The 24,664-nt window shown below is 36.8% G+C and overlaps 1 long non-coding RNA gene across 2 annotated transcripts in view; it reads left to right on the top strand.

Annotated features, from left to right (window-relative positions):
* The window catches only part of LOC131414108 (uncharacterized), a 75,346-nt gene that overhangs the window by 41,824 nt on the left and 8,858 nt on the right, over nucleotides 1-24,664 (top strand). For both annotated transcript variants that reach the window (XR_009222121.1, XR_009222120.1), the window contains 3 exons: nucleotides 355-468; nucleotides 5,729-5,816; nucleotides 7,589-7,694. This is a non-coding gene — a long non-coding RNA (uncharacterized LOC131414108). The remainder of the gene's footprint in view (nucleotides 1-354; nucleotides 469-5,728; nucleotides 5,817-7,588; nucleotides 7,695-24,664) is intronic.

The raw sequence follows: 24,664 nt of genomic DNA on the forward strand, positions 1-24,664 counted from the left end.
TAATGACGTGTATCTACCATTATAGTATCATACAGAGGAGTTTCACTGCCCTAAAAATCCTCTGTGCTCTGCTTACTCATCCCTAACTCCCTGCATTAATGCCTGACAACCACTGATGTTTTTACTATCTCCATACTTTCGCCTTTTCCAGAACGTCATATAGTTGGAATTATAGAGTATGTAGTCTTTTCAGATTGGCTTCTTTCAGTTAGAAATATACACTTAAGTTTCCTTAATGTCTTTTCATGGCTTGATAGCTCATTCCTTTTTAGCTCTGAATAATATTTCACTGTCTGGATGTACTACAGTTCATTTATCCATTCATTCACCGAAGGACATCTTGCTTGTTTCCAGGTTTGGGAATCATGAATAAAGCTGCTTTAAACATCCATGTGCAGGCTTTTGTGTAAACATAATTTTTCATCTCATTTGGGTAATTACCAAGGAGCACCATTGCTGGATCATACGGTAAGAGTATGTTTAGTTTTGTAATAAACTGCCAAACTGTCTTCCAAAGAGGCCGTACCATTTTGCATTCTCACAAGCAACGAATGAGAGTTTCTGTTGCTCTACATCTCTGCCAGCATTTGGTGTTATCAGTGTTTTGGATTTTCATCATTGTAATAGGTATGGTAACACCTTGTTTTAATTTGCAAGTCACTAATGACATATGGTGTGGAGCATCTTTTCATATGCTTATTTGCCATCTGTATATCTTTTTTGATGCAGTATCTGATCAGTTCTTTTGCCCATTTTTTAATTGGGTTGTTTGTTTTCTTATAGTAGAATGTTAAGAGCTCTGTGTACATTTTGGATCACAGGCCTTTATCTGACACGTCTTTTGCAAACATTTTCTCTCCGTCTATAGCTTGTCTTCTCATTCTCTTAACAGTGTCTTTTGCAGAGCAGAAATTTTTTATTTTAATGAAGTCCAATTTATCAATGATTTCTTTCATGGAGCATGCCTTTAGGGTTGTTATCTAAAAAGTCATGGCCAAACTCGAGGTCATCTAGATTTTCTTTTATGTTACCTTCTAGGAGTTTTATAGTTTTGCCTTTTACATTTACATCTACGATTCATTTAAGTTAATTTTGGGGAATGGTGTCAAGTCTGCGTCTAGACTCATTATTTTGCATGCGGATGCCTAGTTGTTCCAGCAGCATTTGTTGAAAAGACTATCTTTTCTCCGTTGTGTTACCTTTGCTTCTTTGTCCAAGACCAGTTGACAATATTTATCTGGGTCTGTTTTTGGGCTCTCTATTCTGTTCCACCCATCTATTTTTCTATTCTTTTGCCAATACCACACTGTCTTGATTACCGCAGTTTTATAGTAAGTCTTGAAGAATGGTAGTGTCAGTCCTCCAACTTTGTTCTTCTCCTTCAATATAGCCTTCTATTTAGACCAATTCCTTCTGAATGTAATGCAAAGGCTTTTAATTCTCTTATCTTGTTCTCTCTCCTAGCTTTTCACCTTTCCCATAGTGCTCACCTTGGGAATAGCTGACAAAATGGCATTCTGATTTTTCTTTTTTTCTCATCTTAAGCAAATTGTATTCCAGAGGCATTTCTCTGTTAATTCTCTGACTCCTAAAAGGAAGAAGCTGGTCTTTCTATCTAGTTGGGTAGCGGGAGTGGAGAGGAGGGGGCCCTCCTGGATGCTTCCAGAAGGATTCTAGACATTCTCTTCCTGGAAGATACCTGGCAAACAAGACATCACTGAGCAGTGTGAGTCAGTTCTTTCCTGGGCCAGACCCTCTCCTGTGACCACCAGGAATGGAACAAATAGTTTCCAACTCTGACTGGTAAAAAGTGTTCTTTGCAATATAGGGTTCAGGAATAAGGAGACACTACAAAGAAAAGATTCTACAAATGTTTGAAAATCCTAGATGTCCTGAATTATATTATTCTAATGTTATTCACATAGAAAAGAGTGAAAATATAGTTTTTAAAAAATGTAAATATAATGTATATATTGTTCCAATTAGAAAAATTTCCTTTACATATTTAGCAGCGTTCAAAGTAGGCTGAAAAAAGTGATTCAGAATGCTTGAGGATAAAGCCGGTACAGACTGTCTTCTGTTACATCGATGTAATTCATTTAATAATTCATATTTTAGAATACATTAATGCAAATGATAATTTTAGATTGCCATCAAATTTTTAAATATGCAACACAAGAAATTTTCATTTTTGTTAATTTTTTCAGATAAAATTAGACACTTCAGACATATCCTCCGTTTCACTCACGGAGGAGCATCCAAAATTGTTTTGCTTTAGTAATATAGAGTTAGGAAAGTTACTGATATTTTATTTAAAATAAATAGTGAGTTTCTGGATATAAAAACTATTGAAATAGGAAAGGTAAGAAACATGCTTTATTTTCAAGAATACCTGGAAAAGCACAGGGATATTTACAAGGTCCCCACAAGACATGTTGTAAATAATGTATTTCCTGGTTTTAGCAACGAAATATTCATATAGAGAAAGACTCTTTCAAGTGTCTAATTACCAATATTGAAGAGGACCAGATAGAATGATTCTTGAAGAGCATAATCAACACATACAAAACCACTTGGGACTATTTTTAAACATTGGTATAAAAGGCATTTTCCACTTTTTCAATAAGAGAGTAGTAGTATTTTGGAAAATTTCACCTCACTATACTTTCTGAGTCATGATCATCACATGCATAATTATCACTTATAGATGAAGATGAAGATGAATTATCTCTTATAGATGAACAATAGTTCGTTGCTATTGTTTATGTGTTGTTGCTCTTGTTGGTTGTTTTTGGCCCAGTCCTTGGTCCCATCATGTTTGCTGAAATGACTTACTCTGGCATGCATCCTGGAAAAGTGTCTGATCTAAAATTACTCTATAGCACTACCCTTCTTCCTCAGGTAAATCCAACATACTTTACATTCTACCTCACATTTTACACAAGGATAGGATAATCTTGTGATTTGTCATTTAAATGGGGACAATTTTGAGCATGAAAGGGTGCGCATTGAATTATTACTTTGGAATAACAGGCACAAACTGGACATTTCAAATAAATGGAATCATACAACATGTGGTCTTGTGTATCTGACTTCTTTTACCTAGCATAATGTTTTCAAGGTTCATCCATGTTATGTGTCATATCCACATAACATGGATGTGTTACGTGACACATCCACGTGTCAGTACTTCATTCCTTTTAGGGTTGAGTAATATTGCATTATTTGGCTATACATTTTGTTTTTCTATTAATCAGTACATGCACGTTTGGGTTGTTTCCACTTCCAACTATTATGAATAATTCTGTTATAAACATGACGTACAAGTTTTTGTGTGAACATCTGTTTTCAGTTCTCGTGGGTACATACCTAGGAGTGGAATTTCCGGGTCATACGATCATTCTGTGATTAACTTTTTGAGGAAATGACAAATCGTTTTCTACAGTGGCTGTATCATTTTACATTCCCACCAGCAGTGTATGAAGGCTCATCCTCTTCTCATTCTCATCAACATTTGTTTTTGGTTTGTTTTTAATTAAAACCATCCTAGTGCATACGAAGTGGTGCTGAATTTTGGTTTTGATTTGCATTTCTCTGATGACTAATGATAGTGAGCATCTTTTCATGTGCTTATTGGCCATCTGTATATATTATTTGTAGAAATGTCTATTCACATCCTTTGCCCCTTTTTAAAATTGGGTTATTGGGGGCCGGCCTGGTGGTGCAAGCGGTTAAGTGCGCGCACTCTTCTGCGGCAGCGTGGGGTTCGCCGGTTCAGATCCCGGGCACACACCAACGCACTGCTTGGCAGGCCATGCTGTGGCGGCTTCCCATATAAAGTGGAGGAAGATGGGTATGGATGTTAGCCCAGGGCCAGTCTTCCTCAGTAAAAAAAAAAAAAGAGGAGGATTGGCAGATGTTAGCACAGGGCTGATCTTCCTCACAAAAAAAATAAATAAATAAAATAAAATAAAATTGGGTTATTTGTCTTTTTATTGTTGAGTTGTAAAAATTCTTTATATATTTTGGATACTAAACCTTTATCAGATATATGATTTGCAAATGTTCTCTCCTAGTTTTATCTTTTTACTTTCTTGTGTCCTTTGAAAAACAAAAGTTTTTAATTTTTTTCATTTTCTTTTCATTTTTTAAATATATAATTTTTAAGTTATTTTCTTAGTATTGTCCTAAGGGTTATCATTAACATCTTAACTTATAACAACGTGGTTTGGATTAACACCAACTTAATTTCAATAGTGTATAAAAACTTTGCTTCTATAATACTCCATTTCTCCCTTTCTTTTATGCTGTTATTTTCACTAATTACATCTTTACACATTGTATGCCCATCAACTTAGATTTATAATTATTGATTTATGAAGTTGCCTTCTAAATCAGACATAAGAAAAAAAGGAATTATAAACAGAAAATACATTATACTTTCTAGTACATTTACCTATATTGATACCTTTACCATTGTTCTTTATATTTTCATGTGCATTCCAGTTACTGTCTAGTGTCCTTTCATTTCAGCTTAAAGGATTTCTTTTAGTATTTCTTAGACAGTAGGTCTGCTAGCAATGACTTTTCTCCATTTTTTATTTATCTGGGAAGGTCTCAATTTCTCCTCCTTTTACAAAAGATTGTTTTGCCAGATATAGAATTCTTGGTTGACACTCTTTTTCCTTTCAGACCTTTGAGTATGTCATCCCACTGCCTTCTGGCCTCCATGATTTCTGAGGAGAAATCTGCTGTTAATTTTATTCAGTAGCTCTTGTATATGATGAGTCTTTCTCTCTTGCTGCTTTCAATTTTCAAAATATTTTCTTATTATCATTGTGATTTTCTCTTTGAATTATGTAATATTTAGAAGACATTGCTTAGTTTCTAAATATTTTGAGATGTTATAGTTATCTTCTATTATTTTTTTTCTACTTTGATTTCACTTGGTATAGAGAACATACTATGTATGGCTCCAAACTATAAAATTTGTTGAGAATTACTTTATGGTCCAATATATAGTCTATTTTTGTTGATTATTCATATCCAATTGAAGAGAAAATGTATTCTGTAGTTATCCCATGCAGTGTTGTATATGTTTCCATTAGGACAGGTATATTAATTATGTTGCCTAATTATCTTATATCTTTAAGAATTTTTGCTTGTTTATCAGTTATTGACAGTTGTCCATTAAAATATTTCTCTATTTGTCTACATCTCCTTTCATTTCTCTAAGTGTTTTTCTTTATATGTTTTGAGGCTATATTATTAGGTACCTATGAATTTAGAATTTCATTTCTTTGTTTTAAATTGATTCAAATTATTAAATGTTTTTATTTACCTCTAGTAATATTTCGCTTTAAGGTCTATTTTGTCTGATATTAGCATAGCTATATAACATTGAGTGTTTGTATGGTATATTTTTTCCATCCTTTTACTTCCAATCTTTGTGTCTCACTACACTTTGTGTGTGTTTGATAAGAAACATATAGTTGTTATTTTCATGCAGCCATTCCCTTTGTCTTTTAATTTGAACATGCTTTCTATTTACTTTTAATGTAATCATTGATATATGTGTTTGAGTTTATACCTATCATTTTACTATTTGTTTTCTCTTAGCCCTACTTTTTCTTTATTCTCTTTCTTTTGCTTTTTGCTTTCTTTCTAAATTATGTATTTTTATTTCATTTGTATTCTATATTAACTTGCTGCGTGTTTTTATTTTTAGTGATTGTTCTGTAAAACATAAAGCCTATCCACAACTTATTGAAGAAAACTTTAAGTTTTCCTTTTCTACATTCTCCTTTCTACACAAGGTAAGAATTTTAGAACAGTTTATTTTCTCTTACCTATCTTTCAACTTCTCTGCTACTATTTTTTAGTGTTTTAATTCCATGTGCGTTTTAAACCCCAGGAGATACTATTTTTATTATTGTTTTATATAGTCATTATTAATTTGCATGTTCCTACATATTTACCCTTTTGTTGCTCTTCTGTCTTTACATATGATATGTTTTCCATCTGGGGTCATTTTCTACTGCCTAAAGGATTCTTATTAGGGTTTCTTTTACTTCAGATGTACTGTCAATGAATTCTCTCAGCTTTTATTTTTCTGAATGTTTTTACTTTGACTTCATTTTTTTCTATGTATTTTCACTGAGTATAAATTTCAGGTGTGCCTTTTATTCTCAGCTCTTTGAAGATGGCATTTTATTGTTTTTATGTGTTGAATTGTGTCACCCAAAAAGATACATTGAAGATCTAACTGCCAGTACATCAGAATGTGACCGTTTTTTGGAAATAGGGTATTTAAAGAGCTAATCAAGTTAAAATGAGGTCATTGGCATGAGCTCTAATGTAATGTAACTAGTGTTCTTATAAAAAGGGGAAATTTGGACACAGAGTCAGACATACACGTACCAAAGATGATTTGAAGAGACACAGGAGAATGCTATATGAAAATAGAAGATTGGAGTGATATATCTATAATCCCCAGAATGCCAAAGATTGCCAGCAAGCTACCAGAAGCTAGGAAGAGTCAAGAAAAGATTCATCTACAAGTTTCAGAGGGAAAATGGCACTTCTGACACCTTTATTTCATACTTTTAACCTCCAGAACTGTGAGACAATAAATTTCTTTCTTTAAGTCAGCCAGTTTGTAGTACTTTGTTAACAGTAGCCCTAGTAAACTAACGCAGTTTCTTCCGACTTCTTCATTTCTGTTGAAAAGTCTGTTAACTCTTTGAAAGTGTTGTATCATTTTTCTCTTTAAGACTTTCCTTTTGCCTCTGGTTTTCAGCAGTTTGACTCTAATGTACCTATACGTGGTTTTATTTGTATATATCCTCTTTGAGTCTCATGTTTCTTTGACCTGTGACTTGATATATTTCATAGGTTTAGAAATATTCTTTGAAATATCTTTTCTAATGATACTTTTTCACTTTTCTCGTCTCCATATGGAAATGCAAATATAGATTATGTTACTTCTATTCACCAACTTCCATATGTCTTGTGTCATTTTCTGTGTTTTCAATGTTTTGTCTCAATACTACAATCTGGATATTTCCTACTGTTCTATCTTCCAGTTCCCTAATCCTCTCTTTCTCTTCTCTTAAATCCATATTTTGAATTATCAGTGTTAGATTATTTTACTTTTTTAGTTCTGGAATTTCCATTTGATTCTTTGTTATTGATTCCAATTCTCTTGTGATATTTACCATATTTCAAAAAACTATATCATAGGTATTTGATTTTATTAATCATAGGCATTTGAAAGTCTGGTTTGGATGACTGCAATATCTGTATCATCTATGAATCTGTTTTATTGTGTAAATTTTCTCTTGGCTTTCTGTCATTTGGTCTCATTTACTGGCAAGCCTGGTAATTTCAGATTGTCTGCCAGACATTGTATATGAAAATTTATGGGTGCTTTGGTTGAAGTATCTTCCTCCAGAGAGAAGTTAATCACCCTCTGGCAGCAAATAGATATAAGAAAACTGTTTTAATACAATCAAGCATTGAGATTATTCAAGGCTATGTCTCAGCTTTGTGATGTTCTGCTATTTCTAATTTGCTCCTACTTCTACAGTGTAGCCCTCCACAGCTCTCAAGAGAAAGCCTGAGGTTTTACCGTGATCTCTCCTTCACAAAGAGACTTCAATTCCAAGTTTCATCTCTTCAGAACTATCAGTCAGGTAAAATCTTCAGTCTGCTGTTTAGCCTCATCAGTGGCTTTTTGCTCAATTTCTTGACCTCTTGATCTAGGCATACGAAGCTTAGGAACTGGCAAATTTTTTGAGAGAAAAGTGAACACAGAATACAGGGCTAATTCCTCTGTGGTTATCTTTTCTCTGGCATCCTTGGTTTCTTGAATATAGAGTGCCTATTTTTGTCTCTTGAGGCTAGTGAGTCTGCAATAAGCACTCGGATTTCTATTTAGGCTCTAGGCTTCTATACACAAATGACCCAAGTGGAAAATACTTAGTTGAGTATAGGACTCAACTCAATGATTTTTCCTTCTCTCTGAGATCTTAGCCCATGAAATCTGTTGGCCTTAGTTGATCTCTATTGTCTTCAAATGCTCTCTCATTAAATATATATTATTTTATTCCATTTTTACCTGTTCTTCTCTAGGAGGTTTTTTTTTATTCCCCCTAACACAAGCTTCTCCTTTATACCCAGGAACTCCTTTTAAAAAAAATGTTTGTACTTTATCTATCTGTTTTTTTCTTTTCTCTATATCTTTCCACCATTTTCCTTCATTTTCCTTATGTTCTCTGTTCTGTTAGTAAATAAAAAGTGATCTAATATGGAGATAAGCATAGGATTGATCTAATGATATATATACCAAAGAAACAGCCATAAATGTTGAATAAATTTAAAAAGAAAGCCATCAGTTCTACCCTACAATTATCTATTCTTTTCCACATACCCTCTGCCCCCCAGCAACACTTTTTGAACTGATCCAGATATCAAATCCAATGTTTCCACCACTTTTAAACTTTCTGTCATGATCCTTTGCTTCACTTCCTTCTTTAGGTTTCATATTCATCACTAGAAGCATTTCCTTTCAAATATGTTCAACTATGTCCCTCTCTCTCCATCAGTCGTTGAACATACAGTCCTAGTTTTTACCAGTTGTCCTTGAGTAATTATTAGTAGCATCCTTTTACCTTCATAATTATTCTTAATTTTATATGACTAATATTATATTGCTATCCATTACTCACACACACTTAGAAAGATCTCAATCTTGGCTGAAACAAAATATGCAAATTGTCTATTGCGCTGCAGACTAATTTATCCAACTATCTACCTGACATCTGTTCTAGAAAGTCTAATAGACATCTCATAATTAATATTCCCCAAACAGAATTTTTGGCCTCCCTACCCCATCTCCTTAAACAAGTCCTCTTCTTGAATCCTTAATTGCTATAAATGACACTAGCATTCAGCTAGTTGCTAGAGAAATAAATATGAGAGTCATCTTTAGTTCCTACACTTCCTGATATCTAAGAAATATATGTTGAACCCTTTTACTTCTCTTCTATCCCCACTGCCACCCCTGCATTCTAATATACCATAATATCATTCCTGGATTGCAGTAAGAGCTTCCTAATAGCACTCAGTCCATTCTCTGCATGGCTCCAACATTAACATTTTTAAAATGTAAAGATTGTAAATGGGAGCTGAAAATAGGGAGTATAGCTATAAGAAAGACAAATCAATAAGAAAGTAATCCAAGCACTATATTTTTTTGTGAGTAAGGGGCCTGATCATTAAGTGGTCTGTAGTAAAGGGGTGGTCTTCTAATCTGATGGAATTACTGCTCTGCTTAAGGGCTTTATATCTTAGCTTCAGTAGCTTTTCATTGCTCTCAGCAGAAAATACTCACCATGGCCTATAGAATCTTGTTTTATCTGCTGATTACCCCAAACCATTCTCCTCTTCACCCAGCACCAGCCACACTGGCCTCCTTTCGCTTCTGGTCCTTTATTATTCCTTCCCTTTACAACTCTTATCACTTATCTCTTCCATTTCATATTTTAAGCATCAGCTCAACAATCATCTCTCTGTTCTCTCTGTGTTCAAGTGACCTCTGTCTTAAAACACCAGTTATTCTCTATCACGCCATATACCTTATTGATTTTGCAACATATATGACAATGAAAAATTATTTTTTTCATTGTTGTTTACTTGTGCATTGTTTATTTCTGCCACCATAATAAGATTTTAGGAACCTTATCTATCTTCTTTACCTCTGTAGTCCTTAGAACAATACCTGGCTTAGAGTAGGTGCTCCCTGAATAATTATTATTATTTTTTTTAATTTTGTGTTTATTGCAGTAACATTGGTTTATAACATTGTAAAAATTTCAGGTGTACATCATTATACTTCTATTTCTGCATAGATTACATCATGTTCACCACCAAAATACTAATTACAACCCCTCACCACACACATGTACCGAATTATCCCTTTCACCCTCCTCCCTCCCCCCTTCCCCTCTGGTAACCACCAATCCAATCTCTGTCCCTATGTGTTTGTTTATTGTTGTTATTATCTACTACTTAATGAAGGAAATCATAAGGTATTTGACCTTCTCCCTCTGACGTATTTCACTTTGCATTATACCCTCAATGTCCATCCATGTTGTCACAAATGGCTGGATTTCATCGTTTCTTATGGCTGAGTAGTATTCCATTGTGTATATATACCACAGCTCTTTATCCATTCGTCCCTTGATGGGCACTTAGGTTGCTTCCAAGTCTTGGCTGTTGTGAATAACGCTGCAATGAACACAGGGGTGCATGTACCTTTACAAATTGGTGTTTTCAAGTTCTTTGGATAAATACTTCAACAGTGGAATAGCTGGATCATATGGTAGTTCTATCCTTGATTTTTTGAGGAATCTCCATACTGTTTTCCATAGTGGCTGCACCAGTTTGCACTCCCACCAGCAGTGTATGAGAGTTCCCTTCTCTCCACATCCTCTCCAACACATGTTGTTTCCTGTCTTGTTAACTACAGCCATTCTGATGGGTGTGAGGTGATATCTCATTGTAGTTTTGATTTGCATTTCCCTGATAGTGATTTTGAACATCTTTTCATGTGTCTGTTGGCCATCTGTATATCTTCTTCGGAGAAATGTCTGTTCAGGTCTTTTGCCCATTTTTTAATTGGGTTGGTAGTTTTTTTGTTGTTGAGATGCATGAGTTCTTTATATTTTGGAGATCAAGCCCTTATCAGATGTATGGTTTGCAAATATCTTCTCCCAATTGTTAGGTTGTCTTTTCGTTTTGTTGATGGTTTCCTTTGCTGTGCAGAAGGTTTTTGGTTTGATGTAGTCCTATTTGTTTATTTTTTCTATTGTTTCTCTTGCCCTGTCAGACATGGTGTTTGAAAATATGTTGCTAAGGACCAGCCCCGTGGCTTAGCAGTTAAGTGCATGCGCTCTGCTGCTGGCGGCCCGGGTTCGGATCCCGGGCATGCACCGACTCACCGCTTCTCCGGCCATGCTGAGGTCGTGTCCCACGTACAGCAACTAGAAGGATGTGCAGCTATGACGTACAACTATCTACTGGGGCTTTGGGGGAAAAATAAATAAATAAAATTATAAAAAAAAAAGAAAAGAAAATATGTTGCTAAGACTGATGTCGAAGAGCGTACTGCCTATGTTTTCTTCTAGAAGTTTCACAGTTTCAGGTCTTACATTCAAGTCTTTAATCCATTTGGGGTTAATTTTTGTGTATGGTGTAAGGTAAGGGTCTACTTGCATTTTTTTGCATGTGGCTATCCAGTTTTCCCAACACAATTTGTTGAAGAGACTTTCTTTTCCCCATTGTATGTTCTTGGCTCCTATGTCAAAGATTAGCTGTCCATAGATGTGTGGGTTTATTTCTGGGCTTTCGATTCTATTCCATTGATCTGTGTGTCTGTTTTTGTGCCAGTACCATGCTGTTTTGGTTACTATAGCTTTGTAGAATATTTTGAAATCAAGGAGTGTGATACCTCCAGCTTTGTTCTTTTTTTTCAGGATTCCTTTAGCTATTTGGGGTCTTTTGTTGTTCCAGATAAATTTTAGGATTCTTTGTTCTATTTCTGTGAAAAATGTTGTTGGAACTTTGATAGGGATAGCATTGAATCTATAGATGGCTTTAGGAAGTATGGACATCTTAACTATGTTAATTCTTCCAATCCAAGAGCACAGAATATCTTTCCATTTCTTTGTGTCTTCTTCAATTTCGTTCAGAAATGTTTTATAGATTTCGGTGTACAGATCTTTGACCTCTTTGGTTAAGTTTATTCCTAGGTATTTTATTCTTTTTGTTGCAATTGGAAACGGGATGGTATTCTTAATTTCTCTTTCTGCTACTTCGTTGTTAGCGTATAGAAATGCAACTGATTTTTGTATGTTGATTTTGTATCCTGCAACTTTACCGTATTCGTTTATTACTTCTAAAAGTTTTCTGGTGGATTCTTTAGGGTTTTCTATATATAAAATCATGTCATCTGCAAATAGTGACAGTTTCACTTCTTCCTTTCCAATTTGGATCCCTTTTATTTCTTTCTCTTGCCTGATTGCTCTGGCTAGGACTTCCAGTACTATGTTAAATAGGAGTGGTGACAGTGGGCATCCTTGTCTGGTTCCTGTTCTTAGAGGGATAGCTTTCAGTTTTTCACCATTGAGGATGATATTAGCTGTGGGTTTCTCATATATGGTCTTTATTATGTTGAGGTACTTTCCTTCTATACCCATTTTATTCAGAGTTTTTATCATAAATGGATGCTGTATCTTGTCAAATGCTTTCTCTGCATCTATTGAGATGATCATGTGATTTTTATTCTTCATTTTGTTAATGTGGTGTATTATTTTGATTGATTTGCAAATGTTAAACCATCCTTGCATACCTGGAATGAATCCCACTTGATGATGGTGTATAATCTTTTTAACATATTGTTGTATGTGATTTGCTAGTATCTTGTTGAGGATTTTTGCATTGATGTTCATCAGTGATATTGGCCTGTAATTTTATTTTTTTTGTGTTGTCCTTGTCTGGTTTTGGTATCAGGGTAATGTCAGCTTCGTAGAATGAGTTAGGGAGCTTCCCCCCCTCCTCAATTTTTTGGAAGAGTTTGAGAAGGATAGGTATTAAGTCTTCTTTGAATGTTTGGTAGAATTCACCAGGAAAGCCGTCTGGTCCCGGACTTTTATTTTTGGGGAGGTTTTTGATTATTGTTTCGATCTCCTTACTTGTGATTGGTCTAGTCAAATTCTCTACTTCTTCTTGATCCAGTTTTGGAAGGTTGTATGATTCTAAGAATTTATCCATTTCTTCCAGATTGTCGAATTGGTTGGCATATAGCTTTTCATAGTATTCTCTTATAATCTTTTGTGTTTCTGAGGTGTCTGTTGTAACCTCTCCTCTTTCATTTTTGATTTTACTTATTTGTGCCTTCGCTCTTTTTTTCTTGGTGAGTCTCGCTAAAGGTTTGTCAATTTTGTTGATCTTTTCAAAGAAGCAGCTCTTGGTTTTATTAATTTTTTCTATTTTTTTTTGGTCTCTATTTGATTTATTTCTGCTTTGATTTTTATTATTTCCCTTCTTCTACTGATTTTGGGCTTTGCTTGTTCTTCTTTTTCCAGTTCCTTTAGGTGCATTGTTAGATTCTTTATTTGAGATTTTTCTTGTTTGCTGAGATAGACCTGTATCGCTATAAACTTCCCTCTTAGAACTGCTTTTGCTGTATCCCATAAATTCTGGCATGTCGTATTTCCATTTTCATTTGTCTCCAGGTATTTTTTGATTTCTTCTTTGATTTCTTCGTTGACCCAGTCGTTGTTCAGTAGCATTTTGTGTAATCTCCACATATTTGTGGCTTTTCTGATTTTCTTCCTATAGTTGATTTCTAGTTTCATACCGCTGTGGTCAGAAAAGATGCTTAGTATTATTTCAATCTTCTTAAATTTATGGAGACTTGTTTTGTGGCCCAGTATGTGATCAATCCTGGAGAATGTTCCATGTGCACTTGAAAAGAACGTGTATTCTTCAGTTTTGGGATGGAATGCTCTATATATATCTACTAGGTCCATCTGTTCTAGTGTGTCGTTTAAGGCCAATGTTTCCTTATTGATCTTCTGTTTGGATGATCTATCTGTTGGTGTAAGTGGAGTGTTAAAGTCACCTACTATTATTGTGTTACTGTCTATTTCTGTTTTTATGTCTGTTAATAATTGCTTCATATATTTAGGTACACCTACATTTGGTGCGTAGATATTTACAAGTGTTATATCCTCTTGTTGGATTGTTCCCTTGATCATTATGTAATGCCCTTCTTTGTCTCTTTTTACAGTTTTTGTTTTAAAGTCTATTTTGTCTGATGAGTATTGCTACCCCAGCTTTCTTTTCATTGCCATTTGCATGGAGTATCTTTGTCCATCCCTTCACTTGCAGTTTGTGAGTGTCTCTAGGTCTGAAGAGTGTCTCTTGTATGCAGCATATATACACGTCTTGTGTTTTTATCCATTCAGCCACCCTATGCCTTTTAATTGGAGCATTTAGTCCATTGACGTTTAAAGTAGCTATTTATAAGTATGTACTTAGTGCCATTTTTTAACTTTTTTTTTCTCAGTGTTTTAGTAGTCCTTCTCTGTTCCTTTCTTCTTCTATACAGAATTGATGGTCTCTTTAGTTTGACCTCTGTCTGAAAGCTCTACTCTTTAACTCCCCTCCTCCCTCTTTTTATGTTTTTGATATCATATCTAACCTCATTTTTGTGCATTTGTATCGATTGCCCTCTTATCATGGAACTAGATAATTTTTCCTCTTTGTGGTCTTCTCTTTTCCCCTTAAATCAGTCCCTTTAACATTTCTTGTAGCACTGGTTTCTTGCTGACGAACTCCTTTAATTTTTGCTTGTCTGGGAAATTTTTGATCTCTCCTTCCATTTTGAACGATAATCTTGCTGGGTAGAGTATTCTTCGCTGTAAGTTTTTTCCTTTTAGCACTTTAAATATATCGTGCCACTCTCTTCTAGCCTGTAAGGTTTCTGCTGAGAAGTCAGCTGATAGCCTTATCGAGTTTCCTTTGTATGTAACTAGACTTTCTCTTGTGGCTTTTAGGATTCTCTCTTTATCTTTAATTCTGGACATTTTGATTATGATGTGTCTTGGTGTGGGCCTCTTTGGGTTTATCTTGTTTGGGACTCTCTGTGCTTCCTGTACCTGGATGTCTGTTTCATTCCTTAGGTTAGGGAAGTTTTCATCTATTATTTCCTGAAATAGATTCTCTGCCCTTTTGTCTCGCTCTTCTCCTTCCGGGACACCTATAACACGGATGTTAGTGTACTTGATGTTGTCCCAGAGGTCCCTTAGACTGTCCTCACTCTTTTTAATTCTTTTCTCTTTTACCTTTTCAGCTTGGGCCATTTCTTCTAGTCTTTTGTCCAGCTCGCAGATCTGTTCTTCTGTATCCTCTACTCTGTTTTTGAGTCCCTCTAATGAATTTTTCATTTCCAGTATTGTATTCTTCATTTCTGATTGGTTCTTTTTTATATCTTCCATTTCTTTGTTGACAGTCTCACTGAGTTCATCTATTCTTCTCCCCAGATCAGTGAGCATCCTTAACACTCTTAGTTTGAACTCTCTGTCAGGTAGGTTGCTCATTTCTGTTTCACTTAGTTCCTTTTCTGGGGTTTTGTCCTCTTCCCTTACTTGGAATGTATTCCTTTGCCTCCTCATTTTGCCTCTTTCCCTGTGCTTGTGTCTATGTATTAGCTAGGTCAGCTATGTCTCCTGCTCTTGGATAGGTGACCTTATGTAAGTGATGGCTTAGGAGGCCTGCCGTGTGCTTCCCTCAGTTCTCAATGTTCCAGGGGTGACCCCTATGTGGGCTACGTGTGTCCTTCTGTTGTGGCCTGTTTGCTCTCCCTGTAGGCGCCCAGGGAGGCCGAGTTATGCTCCTGGCCAGCTGTTGTAATGCTCAGCTGCTTGTAGTTGTTGTGGGCCCTTCAGTCTTTTTATCAGGTGTGGGGAGCCCCAGCACAGTTGGCTGCAAGTTCTCATACCACATTTGTGTTGCAGTATTTCTTTTAAGTGAGTAGGCTCCCAGCGTGGCAGGTTGTTAGGCTCAGGGGCTTACAATTGTTATAAGCCTCCAGCCTTTAGGTCTCTTGTCAGCTCTCTGAGGATTGCAGCTGGGTGGGGCTGGCCTCAGGCACAGGAGCACCCAATTGTTTCAGGCTTTGGAAGGTGGGGCAAACCCCCTATTTGGGTCTTTGAGAAGCACAAGTCTTCTGCAGCTCACAAGCCCTGCCGCCCACAGGTCCACACACACAGTCAACACAGTCCTGCCCCGTACATACGCCCTGACCTCTTGAAGTGGACCCAGTCTCTCCAAGGCGGGAGCCCACAGTCTCCACCCACTCCTTGCACACACCCTGCCTTAGAGAGGCAGACCCAGTCACCAGGCTGTGGAGAATCCAGGCAGCTGCCTTAGCAGGCCAACAAGTTGCCCGAGGGCTTGTTGTTGGGTGGGGCCAGTCTCTTGGGTGGGCTACCTGCCCTGGCTGAGCTGGATTAAATCGGTGCTCTAGCGGGTGGGGCAGACCTGGGCTAGCAGGCCTCAGGGAGAACTCCAATGGCGTCTGTGTCAGCATGCCACACCAGGCCACAACAATGGCCGCTGCCAATGTCCCAGTCCCTGGAGAGGTCTCACCCCTCACCGAGATGCACTCAGGGCCTATTAGGTGAGTCTCTTTTCACCACAGCACTGTGCACCTTTCTTTCTGGTGATTTTAGGTTGCTTTCTGAAACGGGTGAGTTTGCGCGTGGGCCCTTTAAGAGCCGGTTTTAGTTTTTTTGTGAACCAGCTTTTCTGGGAGTGCTCCCCAATGTTTTAGTAGCAGGCAAAGTCAGATATTCTGCCACTAGGCTCGATTGTGCTGGGTCCACAAAATGCCCCCAGCGGGGCCGCTCCCAGCTCAGGGTCCCGTGCCTCCAGGGAGGGTGCGTACCTGTGCGCTGCTCCCGGGCGGCCGTGAGGCACTGTGGCTTGTGAAGGCGGCGTTTTTCCTCTCCAGAAGGGAGTTTCTGCCTCTTCCACCTCAGTTAGGATTGTCCGTTGTTGCAGGAGTTCCTCTCATCCAGTTTTCAGTTCTGTCTCAGGGGTAATTTTTCCACGAGTAGTTCTAAATTGGTTGTGTCCGCGGGAGGAGGTGAGTTCAGAGTCTGCCTACGCCGCCATCTTGACTCCGCCTCTCCTGAATAATTATTGAACAAAGAAATTTTTGAAAGGTCTCTAAAGTTTTCTCCAAAGTTCCGAAAAGTTGTAAATAATCTATTATGTTGCTGAAATAAAATCTAATTTCTCAAGTATTAGCATTTGTAGTAAAAATGATTTATTTTCAGTTTTATGTTTTGATTTCATATATAGTACAGCCAGTTATGTTTTATTGCAAGTCTAAAGCAGTTCTGTTATATCCTAGATCACATAGGTTTTATGAGCCTTCTAGGAATCCTAAACTGTATTTATTACATTGTTTCTGCATGAAAATGTGGTCCATGGTCCAAGTAACAAAAAGTTTACTTTCCAACAAACTTTGAGTTCAAAAATAATTTTTGCATTAATGACAATCTCTATTGAGTTCTGAGCAATCATTAAATTTTCAGGTCAGAAACCAAGTTTCATCAAGAACATCCTAAGATTCATGTAGCAACCATATTAAGCCCTGTTTTCAGAAGCAGGCAAGATGTAAATGGCAAATAGGTAAATATAGTCCTTATATATGGAACAAGGAAGATGTATAGTGTTTAACTTCAGCCTCATGTTGGGTACATTCTGATCTTGACATTGGATTTGAGTGCAATACTCCAAGCACCTGGACAATCAGAAAGGCAGTCCTTAAATGGATCTCTTTACTACAGACTATCCAAAAACACCATTAAAAAAGAAGATATTTATTGGTACATGTTTGCTAGTTGTTTAAAAACAAATTTAGGGTTGAGTCCCATTCAGTTTCTTAAAATTCATCTGAGAGAAGATGTAGATATTCTCCTCTACGCTAAAATAATGTTTGCTTTTGTTTGGTATTCGTATTTTTCTTTGATATTTATTTAACTAGTTTGTGAGATTAATACTATTTAGCCCAAATATTTTTACTTTATTAAATAATTGTTTTATTTTACTTTATTTAAGTGAGAGTTTTTTAATAAAAAATGAACAGGAATTTAACATGTTTTTTCTGGCCAGGAATTAAAATGTAATTTACACAAACACAGATAATATCCAAATTTCTGTATTAATAATCACAAAGTCAATGTTATTCCAATAAAAAATTATATAAATTTAGTGTCTCTCAGGGAAGTATTAAAAATATCTCCATGTTCATATATCAGCAGAAGTCTATTTATACTTGTTACTCTTAAATGGATTTTATTTTCCCTAAAGTTCAGCAAAACAATTTGATCTTTAAAAATGTTGGAGAAGAAAGAAAATGAGTTAAAACTGTGTTATAATAAATGAACACTGCAAATTAAGATTGTATGTGTGTGTGTTCCTCATATCATTAAAATACATTTTACCTCCTGCAAGACTAACGTTAGGCATAAAACTTTCCATAACAGGCTGTATTGGTCAATGTGTCCCTGGAAGAAAGTGTTTTGTATCTCAGAGGTAGCATAAGTACCATTAGATGTGATGTTGCTATGGTAACTGCTCTCTCTCTTTTTTTTTAATTGAATAGCATAGTAAGTAGTCTTATAAAACCCACCAACCCATAACTTTCTAGCGCCTCAAGGCAGATTTAGCTTAAGCACCTTCTCTTTGTCTTTATTTTTTTCAATCTAAGGGATTTAGGTGTTTGGCTGTACCTGTTTTATGAACTGATGTGCCTTGGAACTTAAACCTTTGGTTTGTTGACCACAGATAATTTCTAAATAGGAGCTCAATGTAATTGTATAATCAAGAAAAGAATACAAAATTTCACCTGCCAGAAAAACAAAGCAAATTACATAAAGCCATGTCTATAAAACTCAAACTGAATAAGACCCCAGTATTTGATCATCTGATTTCACCAGAACTTATTTACACCTGGCACAGTGCAAAGAAATCATTCTAGATACACGAGAGCCACAAAGAGTGTTGTGTTAAAATAAATCTTGGGCAATAGGCTCACCTATTTCAGTTTAAACGGAAATTCTCCTGGGATTCAAGAGTCTTGTTTTCCTTTCTGACTCAAACACACACCTTGCAAAATATCTATGTCTTAGCGCAGAGATATTGCACGGGGTCAAATAAAATCTCTTGTATCTCCCTCCCCACTCCCTTTGCCTCCTAGAGACAATAATTCTTTCTGGTTATTTTGCTAGTTATTTATGTTTAAACTGTTAGTAAATCTCTTTAAAAATACAGTTAATATATAAGAATTTCTAGTGCTCTGTAGGAAAATAGAGCTGTTAAAAGCTGTTCTACCTGTGGAAGGGAGGACATTGTGATATGATTAAAAGATCATTCCAATAATATTAATCTAGTGTCAACAAATACCCTCTTCCCACTGAGTAACATTATGACTTTCCAAAAGACTGCATGGATAAGGACAATTAGAGATAACTGTCTGTAAGTTTATATTGGGTAGTGACCCTTCACAATATCAAAGAAACAAAAAGTTGAGAGTTTAGAATTTACCTTGTCCAATTTCCCATGCATTTAGAGATCCTTTTCATAATATTACCTAAAGTTAATCTAGAAACCTGTTTCTATCTAATCTCTCAGTGCTCCTAAATTTTGATGCAACTCAAATACAGTTGATGATTACTTTCTCAAATTTGTTAGCATCTTTTTACTAGGTGAATAATTTAGTTTACTTTTAGGCAGTGAATAAATACCATAGGAAAGTGAGTAGTTATGACAGCTTACTCTTTGCAGGGTATTCCTCTGCCAAAGTCAGAGAAAGCCCAGAGGAAATAAAGGAATTGGAAGAAGGAATTAAGTATGAGAATGAAATGTACCTATAGTATCTTTGGAAGAAGAACATCACACTGAACCGAGGGTGTGGAGAACACTAGGTGAAACATATTGGGAGATACTCCTCCTTGGGTCTCTTTGCTTTTACTGTCTTGCTGAGTATGCAAAGAATTCAAGCCCTAATCAATCTTTACCTGGCTATTTTTCAGTGTTGTGTTTGCAGTGAGCATCCATAAAGGATGAGATAACGTCTCTGTGACAAAGAGCAGGCTTGCTTACTACTTGCTATAAAATAGCAGATTTCCAATCTCCATGTTCCTTGGCTGCAAGGCAAAGCCACTGCAGGTATAATATCAATATGGGCTTTCTGCATCACCCCTGTGGGACATGGGGGCCAAGGGGTAAAAGATCCCAATTTCAATGTTCCTTGGATGTAAGGCAAAGCCACTGCTTTGGTGTAACATCAATCTGGGCTCTGTGCATCACCCCTGTGGGACATGGGGGTCAAAGCATAAAGGCTGCAAACATGCTGGTGTTTATGCTGCTTGCTTTGTTGTAAGTAATGAAGTCCTTTGTCTCTGATTCAGGAGTTTTGTGTCTTCTGGCAGCGTCTGTGAAGCAGTAACAGGCTTACTTATTACCCTCTAAGTAGGGTAAAATCCCAGACCAGAGAGGAGGAAGTTGAATTAATCTACCTCTGCATTCTTTTGGGATAGCATTAATAGACCACCAAAGCTAACCTGATTCTTGCCAGAAAAAGAGGGCTATAATTTAATTATTCTAAATCTGAAGCCATTATCTTGGTAGTTGTCTTAAAAACAAGTAAAACTTTTTTAAAAGCACATATAAAACAGGGAAAGGATAGCACTGCTCAAAAGTATGTATTAGTTCTTTAACAAAATGAGGGTTTTTTTCCCCCTGAGGCAGGGAACTTTTAGACTAACATTATTCTGCCATACTATTTGGAAGAGAATTTTGGACCTTTTACCACCTATGTGTTTATAGTATAAAATAATTTTGAATCCATCATAAGCAGAATCTTCGCACAGTTTACAGACTTTGTCACCTTCTCACAGAAGTTGCACTTGTGTCCTTACTGGATTTGTTAGGCAACTCAGTCTTCACACGAAATGTCAAATGTATCCCTTCACAGATATCTGCTTGGCATAAGTATTGTATACAATTGGTAACAGTCCAACTGTCCTCTTGATCAGAGCAGATAATCTGGAATGCACTGATGCTCCACAGCTATCAAATCCACAAGTGGGAGAAATAATATCTAGGAAGATAATCTGAAGAACACGCAGGCAATCTATTTCTCTAAACCATCATTTCTCAAAATTTTTTTTAATTGTCCCCTTACAGAGCCTTTGTAGACATTCCTCCCTTCCTCCAATATCCTCCCTGCTCCTAGTGAAGTTTGAATACCAGAGGTATACGGTATATATGTCTATGTGCTGTGGCCCTGTGGAAGGCAACAATCACTTTAATACCTAAGGTTTTATGCCTCCCAAGAACCAACTGTCACCCCATGTTGGATGATATTGCCCATGTTGAAAACTCATGCTCTAAATACTCTAAGAATCTATCCCTGGACTCAGCTGTATATTTCTCTGCCTGCTCTGTTTTATTGTCTCTCAATAGTCTTTTATTTTTTACTGCCTTGTGCTTTGGAGTGATGCTTATATTTAGCAACGCCATAAGAAATAGCACCATGAAACTACTGTAAGACTACTAATAAACTGGTCATTGGAGGCAGCATAGCACAATGATCACAAGTTGCATCTGACTATCTGAGTTTCGATCGTGACATTACCACTCACTGGCTCTGTGACCTTGGCCAAGTTAGTTAGCAGCTCTAAGTCTCAGTTTGCCCACGTGTCGAATGAAGATAATAATATTATTCAAACCACGGCTTATTATAAGAATTGAGGATAAAATGCATGTCAAGTACTTGACCTAGAGTAAAATGTTCACAATATTAGCTCTTATATACATACAATTATGCAGGGTCCTCTCCACAGACTCTGAGTAGGATGTTCTTGTGATCATACTATCAAGAATAGTTGAGTGATTGATTTCATCCTAGGAATAGATATTGAGAATAGTGATTGATCAGATTTCCTTCTTTTTACCATCTTATAGAAAGTTTAAAGTCCAATCTGAATTCTGCCCATATCAAGTACATAGTAATTCATAGTATGTATTTTATTCCTCATGCCAAATTATGCTCATACTCTTACTTTCCTTTCTTATTTAACATGGATAATGGGGTTGTAAAGACCTGTGTTTGAGTCCTGCATCCATTACTCATTAACTGATTAACTTCAAGTGAATTCTTTCACTTCCTTAACATTCCTTGTTCTCATTTACAAAATGAGGTCAATATTGGTACATAACTAATAGGATTGTTTTAAGGAAAGTGCCTAGTACCTAATGAATAATAAGAATTCTTTAAGTTACTATTTATGTTATGTTGCTATATTTTTTGTATCTGTGTAAACCCTTATAAATCTTTTTTATTTCCAGTAATGAGATGAATAAATAAAAATATACCTAGAATGTTGCTGCTATGGTCTGAATGTTTGTGTCCCTCCAAAATTCATGTGTGAAATGTGACAGTATTAGGAGGTGAGGCCTTTAGGTGGTGCTTAAATTATGAGGGTGAGGCCCTCAAGGATGGAATTAGTGCTTTTATTAAAGAGACCCATAGAGCTCCCTAGCCCCTTCCACCATGTGAGGACATCATGAGAAGTCTGTGATCCAGAAGAGAGCCCTCGCCTGACCATGCTGACACTCTGATCTTGGACTTCCAGGCTCTACTAGTGTGAGAAATAAATTTCTGCTGTTTATAAGCCACCCAGTCTGTGATATTTTGTTATAGCAGCCTGAACACATTAAGACAGCTGCCATGACAACAATGCCCCCTCTATCAGGATTTAGGGTCTCAGATATTGTCTTATACTGTTATTCAAGCCTCCTTGACTAGGAAAGGAGAGTCGAAGTGGACCCAGCGCCACTCTAGTCATCATTGTAGATCCTTATGTGCAAGTCCCCAACTGTGACATTGACCTATGGCCTGTGGAGGAATGAGAATGAGAATTTGCCCAGTACAATGAATGGTTTAGTAGGTCAAGCCCTAGAACCAAATTTGGATATCTAGACACTTGCCCTGCAGATCCACACAGCTTCATTTGTGACACTAGGCAAAGCAACCTGAGCATCCCCATGTCTGTCTCTCACATCTGCTAATAGAAAGAGTTGTCTTTTTTGTGTGCTTGCCTCCCAGGGTGTGCACTAACATCTGTAAAAGTCCTCAGTCTAGATTAAAGTCTTAGCTTCCTCACTTCATTTGTGTGGCCTCGACCAAGTTATTTTGCCTCCTTGGTTTCTCATCCATAAAATGGAAATAATAATATTCATACATGCTGTGAGACTGATGTAAGTGAACTTATATATAAATATGTAAAATATTGTGCCTAGTCCATGGTAGACACTTTGTAAATGTAAATTTAACTCATTTCCCTTTTCTTCGTGGGAGAATCAGGGGTTTCAGATTGACCCTCAGGTTAATAACAGAAAAGATAAAGGATTCATTTTCATATAATGAATATATAAAGGATTCATATAATAATCTCTATATTGCACTCATTTAGCCTAGTAAAAATAGACGTCAATACAAGGCCTAAAGACAAAGTCTCTACCCATAACAGTTTCTTGCTTGTCTCTTTTCAGAGAAGTTTGACTCTGCATGGGATAAATTATGAGGGTAGGTATGAATGGAGAAAAGGAAAGAGGGAGGGGAAGTAGGTTTTTGATATTTTTTCTCCTTGTTAGCAGTGGTGTCATAAGGAATGTAGTTTCTGAGAGCCCATGTGGTCAGCAGAATTCTAAGATGATCCCCAAGGATCCACATCCATGTATAACTCCCTCCCTTTAACTGTGAAAGGAGCCCTTGAATATGATAGGACATCTCTCCAATTAAGTTACATAGCAAAAGGGATTTTGGAAATGTAATTTTGGTTGCTACTGAGTTAACTTTGAACTAATCAAAAGGGAGATTATTTGAGCGGGTCTGACCTAATCACATGAGCTCTTTAAATCTGAGTCTAGAGGAGAAAGACAAACAAGGTCAAAGATTTGAAGCATGAGAGGATTTGCTACTGCTAGCTTGAATATGGAGGAGGCCACAAGGCAAGGAATGTAGGTGACCCTTAGGAGCTGAGAGCAGACCCTGGCTGACAGCCAGCCAAGTAAGAGGAACCTCAGTCTTACAACTGCAAGAAACTAAGTTCTACCAACAACAAGAATAAGCTTGGAGGTGGATTTTTCCCCAGAGCATCCACATGAGATCTTAGTCTACCTGACACCTTCATTTCAGACTTATGAGACCCTGAGCAGAGAAACCAGTCATTCTATGCCCAGACTCCTGAGCTATGGAAACTGTGATATAATAAATTTGTGTTGCTTTAAGATGCTGGATTTGTAGCAATGTATTGCACAGCAATAGAAAACTAATACACCCTGGGTGATCTGTAATAGCTTACAGAGATGCCCAAGGAAGTGCCAGGAATAGCCGGAAGCTCTATCCTATCTATTTCACATTAGCTCCATCACTCTTAGATATTATCCTCTTGAGTTACCAGCCCTCAGATTTAGTGACTTCACTCCCACCCATAGCTTGGGAATGAGCTTCTGGGAGTCCCTCAGTGGCATAGCCCCTAATTCATTACTCAACATACCAGACTATTCTGAAGTAGTCAGTTCATAGCTTTGATTCTGTATCATTCATGGCATGCTCATTTATTTCTTCCTGCCTTTGAATGTCTTTACTCCTCTACTATAATTATTTAAATCCTACTAGAGTCTAAGGTCCTGGGATGAAGAGACTCTTTTTTCTTCTTTTGATCTTCTTTAGTATCTACTAGTGTTTGTAAACTAGATGTTCAAATATTGATTAAAGGAACAATAATATAAATCTTGCTTGTGCTTCAAGTCCTATTCCAATCAATAAAACATTTTATGATCTAGCATCCACCTGAAAGGTGGAAAGAAGGAATCGTAATAATGGATATACCACCAGAACAGAACCAGATACTGCACAGAAGGCTGCAATGGAAGTGGGAACACTTCTTTCTGGCAGAGAAAGGAAAGGCTCTATGCTCAAAGTTGTCAAGCAGTGAGAGCAAAAGTGGGCTGT

This window comes from Diceros bicornis, chromosome 14, assembly GCF_020826845.1.
Source record: "Diceros bicornis minor isolate mBicDic1 chromosome 14, mDicBic1.mat.cur, whole genome shotgun sequence".
Classification (NCBI taxonomy): domain Eukaryota; kingdom Metazoa; phylum Chordata; class Mammalia; order Perissodactyla; family Rhinocerotidae; genus Diceros; species Diceros bicornis.